Raw genomic sequence first — 8541 nt, forward strand, 5'->3', positions numbered from 1 at the left:
AAGTGCTCAAACACATTCCAAGGAAAAGCGTTATTTTCCCCATAGAGCCTCATTCTGTTAAATTGTGAGTCTGCTTCTGGAAGCTACTCAGCAAGAGATGTTTCACAAAGTTAGAGGAGCTATGAAAAATTCTTGCATTATCCAAATTCTATTGTATGGGAGCTATGTTTGGGCAAAAAAGAACAACAAAGCAACAGCTAATGTTTTAAAAAAGCATTTTTTGTTAAAATGAGAAGTATATTTTTTAAACTGTGAAAACAAATTGAGGAGCAGTACAGCAGTGCTAAGGGATCAGGTGCCTTCTCAAAGTTCCTTTGGATAAACTCATTAAACACACAGCATTTCAGCTTGGCACTCATTAACAGGGCTGAAAACATTTCTTTGAGGGGATTAGAGCTTCTTAAAACTCTATTTAATGGTTTAAATGTTTCTTTCATTACAGTTAAATCGCAACCCTGGGAAAGACAGACACATAATCCCAAGGACAGGTTTGCCAGGTACCGTTGGAAAAGCAGCAGGTGAGAGCACAGCACGGCCTGCCCTGCCTGGCCCATCACTGCTTCCCAGGGAGAGCATCTCCCAGTGGCTTTACCACTATCAGCAGAACCATGGATGTAAGGGCTGCCCTGAAAAAGGTTGTGAAGTTGAAGCCAGGTGCCAATGGATAATTACTGCAGAGTCAGGTTTGTTTTGGAGATGTTTCTGATTTCCTTGTGAACTATTTAAGGGCTTAGTCATAAAGGGCAGCGTGCCATGAGGCAATTTTCAACATACCAGTCTCACTTCTGTCATGGCATGAAGCACTACTGGATAACCCACGTTAGTGTTAGTAGTGCATGGAAGAGCTTGAAATTATGTTTTTCTTGTGTGCATGTGTTTATGACAGAAATTCCCTTGATATTTTCCCTTTCTCAACTGCATCTTACTCTTTAGTGACTGAATAAAAAGCAAAGGAACTGCTAAGGAGGATTCTTTGCCCACAGTCCCTGCAGGCAGTAAAGCTCTCCTGCAGCTTGCCACTCACATGAGGAGCCCTGCTGAACTGCCAGCCTTCACGTTCAGCCTCTGGGCTCACTCTCAATCTTTCACCACAATCACGTTATCAGGAACCAAGGGAACGAGATGAATCTAACAATTCAGCATCGATCAGTCTGGAAAGGAAATGCTGAAGTCCTGAGTTCACACGCCCTGGAAATGGCGCTGTAATGTGACGACTGCTATCTGCACCTTCCTAATTGGATTCCATTCTCTTAATTTTGTGTATGTAAACAGGGCCAAATGCTGTCTGTGCTGCTTAGTGCGGTTTGACTTTGTGAGTGTACACATACTGTTTACTTTTTACAGATGATATCCACTTGGGTTGCTTTGTTATGGTTACTGTAGGAAATAAACATACCGAAAACTGAGGAAAAGCAAACATAACCAGCAGCAGCTCCTAGCTCCCTTATCTGGAGCATGCAAGGGCAGATCAGGTGTCAAAGGGAGGAGTTCCATCCAGCTGCAGCAGCACCGTGCTGCTCAGCATGGCCTTGCGTCAGGGACATGGAGGAAAGAAGAATGAGGGTTCGTAGCTAAGACTGTTCAAACTTACAGGGAAGAGTGAACACTGAGAATAAGGAATAGAAGAACATAAATTCTATTTGTTTTCCCACTTAGTTTCAGTACTGAGGAAGTACGTGAGCTCAAAGACCCATTGCTAAGCTGCAAGGCGTGCCATGCTTCTAGAAGCCCAGCAGTCCCATGGCACAACATCAGGACAGAGCAGAGCTGTATGGAGCAGTGCTTCTGCTAACTGTGCTACTTGTAGAGCTTTGTGGAGCACGGATGTTTCACAGTGAGCTTCAAAGTCTCCATGGCTGTCATTTTGCCTTTGATTTCTTCTAAGGAAAGAAATACTTATTTCTGTTTAATCTGGGGCAGCTTTTTCACCATTTGCTATCAATGTGAGGATTCAAAACATATTTTCAAAGACAAAAGAGGTGTCATTGCTCAGTCTGCATAAAATCACGACAGCTGTACGTGGCCAACGCTGTGGTAACTCCTATATTTTCTTGTGCTATGTAAGTAGTTTTTTATTACAACCTTTATGTGCTACTGAAAGGTTTTGTACAGTAGGTAGGCGATAGATTCTGCTGACACTGCAGTATTGCCAAAATTTTCCACTGCTGATACTGCTGCTTCATTCTGAGATGGAATCAGTCCTCTGCTAAGTTACTGTCTGATGTCAGTGGTCCACTGTCCTGGAGAAGTGTTGGAACAACTTGGCCTCCAGAACGAGCAGCTACAAACAGTAACAGGCTGTACACCTAGAAAACCATCACGCCTCCAAAGCACTAGAGAGATGAGAATATTGTGATCCAATTGTGAGCTCCTTGTTTGTGATAATGCATACAAGCTAAGAATGAAGTTGCATGGCAATCTGCACTTATTAACTAAACAGAGATGTACCAAATGGGAAATAATCTTAAAGAGTTCTTTGCATTTTTATAGGAAAAAAAATCTTTTTCTAAAAATCAAATTTAAGAAATTGTTCCAAAGTGATCAAGAATTGCAAATCACAGCAACTGTTATTTATAAAGGAAATCCTGATGTACAGTCTCTTCTGAAGTCTCTTTCTTCACATAGACAGTGATGGCTATTTACATTCCAAAAAACAGCCCAGGAACTGATCTGTAAATGTGGGAATGTTCTTCACTTTCTTTCATCTCAAGTAGCTAAGCACAAACGTGAGGAACGGGCGGAATAAATCCCGAGTTAAACTGATACTGGACCAAATAAATAGGATTGGGGCCATTATGATTAAGAGCAGTGTTTGTGCCACACAAGCAGATGCTGTGAGATTCAGGTGATTGTTTTGCACCAGCCCAGAAGCACTGCCTTGAATCCAGCTCCACGCTGATGACCTCTCTACTGTCCAGAAGCTGCTATGAAAAATAAGGCTAGGCTGTTGCAAGCTGACATTTTAACACATACATATTTTAAGGAATACTCTGCTGCTTGACATACAGCTAAAGTTCTTTTAATTTCTGTATGTAAACATATAAAGCAAGAGCAACATGTGCTTTCCAACCATGAGCAAAAGGAAGATGCATACTTGAAGCTCGTGTTTTGTGTTACATTTCCTTCTGGTTTAGAACAAGGAGGTTCTGGAATCTCTGAAGATGTAGAAAGGATGCATTAGGTGCAGCGCAGCACAGAAGTACGGTGGTATTACACCGTAGCATGCGTAGGAAAGCATTATAAGACTGACTTCTTTGTGTGTGCGATGAAAATAGTATCAGCTAGAGGTCCTGATGTAGGTAAGAAGCACCAGGCAGCACTGAGGTCAAGGCTGGCCTGGGCAGTGCTTAAGTTGCCAGACCTCTTCTAGCCCAGATTGGTTTGCCATCCTTTGTCATACTTCAGCAAAGAATCCCCAAAAGTACTTATTTAAAACAACTTTCAAATGAAGCAGGTATCTCTGTGCTGTTGTACAGTAATTGAGTTCTGTTTGTGACTACAGTTTATTAGAAATGCCCTCAGCTTCATTTGCTGCAGAAAAAAATCCTCACACGCCTGTCTTCACCACCTGGAAATACTTGGAGGTGAATGGCTGAGCTGGTCGGTTGAGGCATTGTGCCTTTCACCGACAGACACCAAGCTCTAAGCAGGCACTACAAATGTCCTAGATGCCTAACCAAGGGCTGCAAAAGGATTTGTTTGTTTCCATAAGGTACTGCTGCTGTCTACCAGCACAGCTTCTAGATTTGCACAGCCTGGTCTATAAAGCAGCGTTTTCCTTTCATCCTAATTTACTACAATACTAACAATCCAACAGATCAGATACCCGTCCGATTACTCAAGTTGCCACCAAACACACATTGCTAGCAATGTAGCAAGGATATATTTCATCTAAAAAATGATGTGTGGTTTCTGGTTTTATGTTTGGCAAATTATCTCATTACATTTCCATTTGTATGATTAAAACCTATTTGGCAGAAAATGTCACTTTATGTAAATGCTTTTTAACCCCAGGGCTAATCTAGAGTTAGTTCACATCATGTTCCTAGCAACTGCTCTAGTCACATAGAGAGACCAGTAAATAATTAACAATTATGATGTCCTAATATCAGTGTAGGTTTGAAGCTTTAGGAGGATCGGGCAGCAATCAGACACTCCATTTCATAACTGGATGAGCCTTTCTCACCACTGATCACTCTTATAGGTTAAGTTACAGTTAGCTCCTTTACTGAGAGACCGGCAACCAAACAAAATGCAAGACATCGATTCATTTCAATTGGAGTTCGGCCGTGCCCTTTATAAGTAAATAACCATCATGTAAATTGCAAAATTATCCATCTGACTGTACCATCATAATTGAAGATATAAAGAGAAGCAGTCCCTTTGATTCAGACAACATGCGAGTGTTTTCATTGCAATAAAAGGAAGACGAAACATTAATGCTTCTCCCCCTTAAATACAGAATAAAGTTACATGGTAAATAATTTCTGATTCTTTCCAAAATAACATTAACAGTACTACTCATAACTGCTCAAAACAGGAAAGCAAGTCCTGGGAAGGAACTAGTTTTCTTTATAATGGTTGATGAGTTTATAACCTATTTCTGGATGAAATTATATTTTAGATCATAACTACCAGAATTGTTTCCATACCAAAAAACAGAAGTAATTAGGCATTGACCATACGATAGTCCATAGCCCACCAACCATAACCAGCGAACCACAAATTGCTCATTTCCTACCTACAGAAAGAGAATGACCAAACAAACCTAACCATCCCTGCCAGCAGCGGGATTGCTGTTAGGGTGTTCAGGCACACCTGCAATGTGTCAGGTGTAAGAAATGGGAAAGAATACAGAGACCTGTCCCCCTGTCGTGTCTCCCGCAGGAAGATTCTCTGCCATGTTCTTAGAGATGTAAAGCTTTGGTTAAAAAATAACAAAGCAAACATCTATTTCTGCTCACTGCGACTGGTGACTCTGCAGAACTGGAATGTAGGCTTCTTGCATCTTTAGAACTGGAGAACTTATTTAGGAAATCCATGCAGGGTGGTAACTGAGGCTGCACCACTGCTTGGACTGAACGATGGCCGCAGCCAGCAGCAGCCAAATGGATGGCACAGAGCAGAACTCTGTGTGACTGGAACAAACCCACGGGAAAACGCTGTAACTTCACACCTTACTGTCCTCACATAACTCTTTTATAATATCATAATATTAGTGAGCTTTTCTACAATTATAAACACGAAATATTTACTGTCTGAAACCAAGGGTGGTGTAAAACACGAGCCTGAAGTCCTGCAGAGCAAAGTCTTCTCATACAGATGGACTATGAAACGGCAGCCCCACCCAAAGGCTCACAGCTCCTCTGTGAGCTCTGGCTGTGATGTGCACAGAAGCACCTCTCTGCTGAGCTGCACCTGGCTGCTGCCCAGCACCACTGGGCTAAGATTCAAGATGGAGGATGGAGGCTATCAGTGGTGATGCTGGTCGGTGGCCTGTGCAAATGGGTAAGAACCTACTGCAGAGCAACTGGAGGAAAGTGGCATCATGCTGATGATACTTTAACCTCGTTCGATAGCTACCAGACTCTGCAGGTTTGATTCTGCAAAGCACATGTTGGGGTTGAGAATTATCCCCAGAAAAAAAGCAAATTAAGAAGGATTTTAAAAGGAAGTTTACAGGTTCGTGTAGCATTACATACAGATGACCAAATTCCACTGTTAAACAGAAAGCAGGGCTACACTGGTGTGTTCCATTCCACAACCTGACGTGTGAGCAGCATGGCTAAAGGACACTGCCTGATCCCTCTTAATGCAAAACCCTGCAGAGCTGCCACAGCCTCAGCCCAAAGGATACCCAACCATGGAAAACAGCAGGCCAGGACATTCAGTAACTTAGGAATGTTACAGAAAACCCCAGAGCTGATCAGTAACAGCAGGAATGCATAAACACTGCTTGCCAGAAGTAGTAAAGCAGAGGAAATAAACAATAATAATTTGGGAAGGGGAGTTATGCAACAAGAGAGCAAAGTGCACCATTCTGAACAAAATGATCTAGATTGTGAAGATGAGGGATGCTACTGGCTGAGTTCAGGCAAACCCAACCAAACTAGATGAATGGGAGAAAGGGTAGGCAGGGAATGTGGGTCAGCAAATGGCTCACAGAACCTCATTCATCCTTCATCTAATGGTAAAAGTCTAAATATCTCTGTATTTTGTGGAAGTTCACCTAGGGGCCATACTGTATACAGCACCGCAGCAGAATCTATTAGTGAGCAAAGGAGCTCAGAATAATGCCACAAAGATGATAATGGCATTGGAATACATACACAGGAACTCCCTACAGCCCTGGATTTGAGTTCATGTCTCCCTCACAAGGATTGCAGGGGGTGATGCCTGCAATATTAGGCCAGTTGGTCCCAGGTGTTCTTTCCCATTACACGTTCTTAGCTCCGGGCAGAACAGAGGTTCAAGGGCAACTTCTGAGAATAATCAGCTAAAGAAAAGCTTTTGTATGATGAGATATTGGAAAGTCCGGATCTATTAACATCAAACACACAACACAACACCTTGCTGAAGCCTTCCTCTACCAAATGCTATTGGAAGATTTACAGATTTACAGTCTACTATTCAAGGCAGAAAAATAGGATCCATCCCAATTATTATTTGATGTTTTATACTGTTGCATTTCTGGGTTTGTTTCATCACTAATGATGTTGCAATGTTTTTTTCCTAAGTTTGTTGTTCCTAACAACACACAGTCACACAAGTCACCATTTTCATTCATTTTTCACTGCTGGACTCATCACTTATATCTCTCAATGGTCGACCATAGATTTTCCCCCGGCAACAGGGATTCCCTCAAAGCTTCCATCAAACTAAAAAACCCTAAACTAGCAGATCATTTTAACATCAGAAGATGATCAAGAAAAGTATTTGTGATACCTTGAGGACACATTTTGCTCACCGAGAGCTTGGCAGTGTTAGCAGATGAGCATCTTGCTCCTCAGCCCGGCGCTGGCACGTTTATTCCGGGCTGCTCTGCCGCACTGGAGCGTAACGCACCGCCTTTCTCCCGCTGCTTTTCTGCCATACAAATACATCGTGCTCCCCGCTCACTTTCCTTTACAAAAACACCTTCCTATCTTCACATTTCATCGCATCGATCCACCCCGGCTTCATCATTTAGCGCCCGGCATAAAGGATGTGAGCGCACCGAAATAAACACATATGCATCACCTCATAAAACGCTCTGCAATACATCCACGGCTCCAAACAGACTCAATCCGAGCGGACGGGGCTCGGCCCCGCACCAGGCTCTCCTCACCCCCCGCCGCCCCGGCACCGCCCGGGCCCCGCGCTGGGGCAGCCGCATCCCGACCGGTGATGCTCCGCCGGCCTCCCCGCTCCGTCCCGCACCGCACCGCACCCGCACCGCCCCACCCCGCACCGCGCCGAGCCGCCGCCCGCCGCCGCCTTACCCCGCCTTACCCCGCCGCGCCGCCGCCTGCGCCCCTCCGCGCCCCGAGCCCGGCGGCGGCAGGTGGGTGCCCGGCGCGGCGGCTGCGCAGCGCGGCTCCGGCCCTGCCGGGCACGCTGGGACTCGTAGTCCGGCCGCCCGCAGCCCGCAGCATCGCCGCCCGCAGCCCCCGGGTATCCGAATGCCTGCCCTGTCCGGTGAAGGCCGACGGAACCCACGTCCAGAGCGCGGTTATCGCCCCTCACCTTTGGCTCGTTGTCATGAGAGCGCAGGGGGAATAAGAAGAGATCATTTGGATGCTTTTCCGCTCTTCTTTTCATTCGTTTTGATAATTTAATTTGTCTGGGCTTCGATACCATGCCAGTGTTAACTAGGGGTTGAGTTTGTGCATAATCATACAATCATAGCATGGCTTGGGTTGGAGGGGGCCTTAAAGATCACTGAGCTCCAACCCCCTCTGTGTGCTGGGTGCCCCCCAGCTCTGCTGCCCAGAGCCCACCCAGCCTGGCCTCGAGCACCCCCAGGGATGGGGCACCCACAGCTCTGTGCCCAGGCCTCGCCGCCCTCTGAGTGAAGATTTCCCTCCTAACATCTAACCTACATCTCCCCTCTTTCAGTTTAAAGCCATTCCCCCTTGTCCTATCACTGTTAAACCATGTTAAAAGTCAGTCCTGCTGATAAGCTCCCTTCACGATATGTAACAGAGTTTGAATGCAGTCCCTGCAATCAGTCTATCCACAACCAAATTAACCACACTGCCTTCACAGGACAATGCGCTTCAGCCAAAGTGCTGAGCACCAAGCAATGAGTCACCAGCAGCAGAAAAACTGTTCCTGTGATTAAAACGTCTTTAAGTTCATGATGTGTTGGCAAGAAAATGAGACATTCCCTTGTGAGGGAGCTGAATTTTCCTATGAAAAGCCATTTGGTTTGGGTGGAAGCTCCACTGCAAACATGGTCCAGTCCAGGCATGAGACAAGGAGATGCGGACTCTGTTGTTAATGTGGATTAAAACACCTTTTGGGTTTTCTCCAGTCTGTAGGACCAGGGCTTGAATGAGT

The sequence above is a fragment of the Tetrao urogallus genome, assembly GCF_951394365.1.
Source record: "Tetrao urogallus genome assembly, chromosome: 11".
NCBI classification, from domain to species: Eukaryota; Metazoa; Chordata; class Aves; order Galliformes; family Phasianidae; genus Tetrao; species Tetrao urogallus.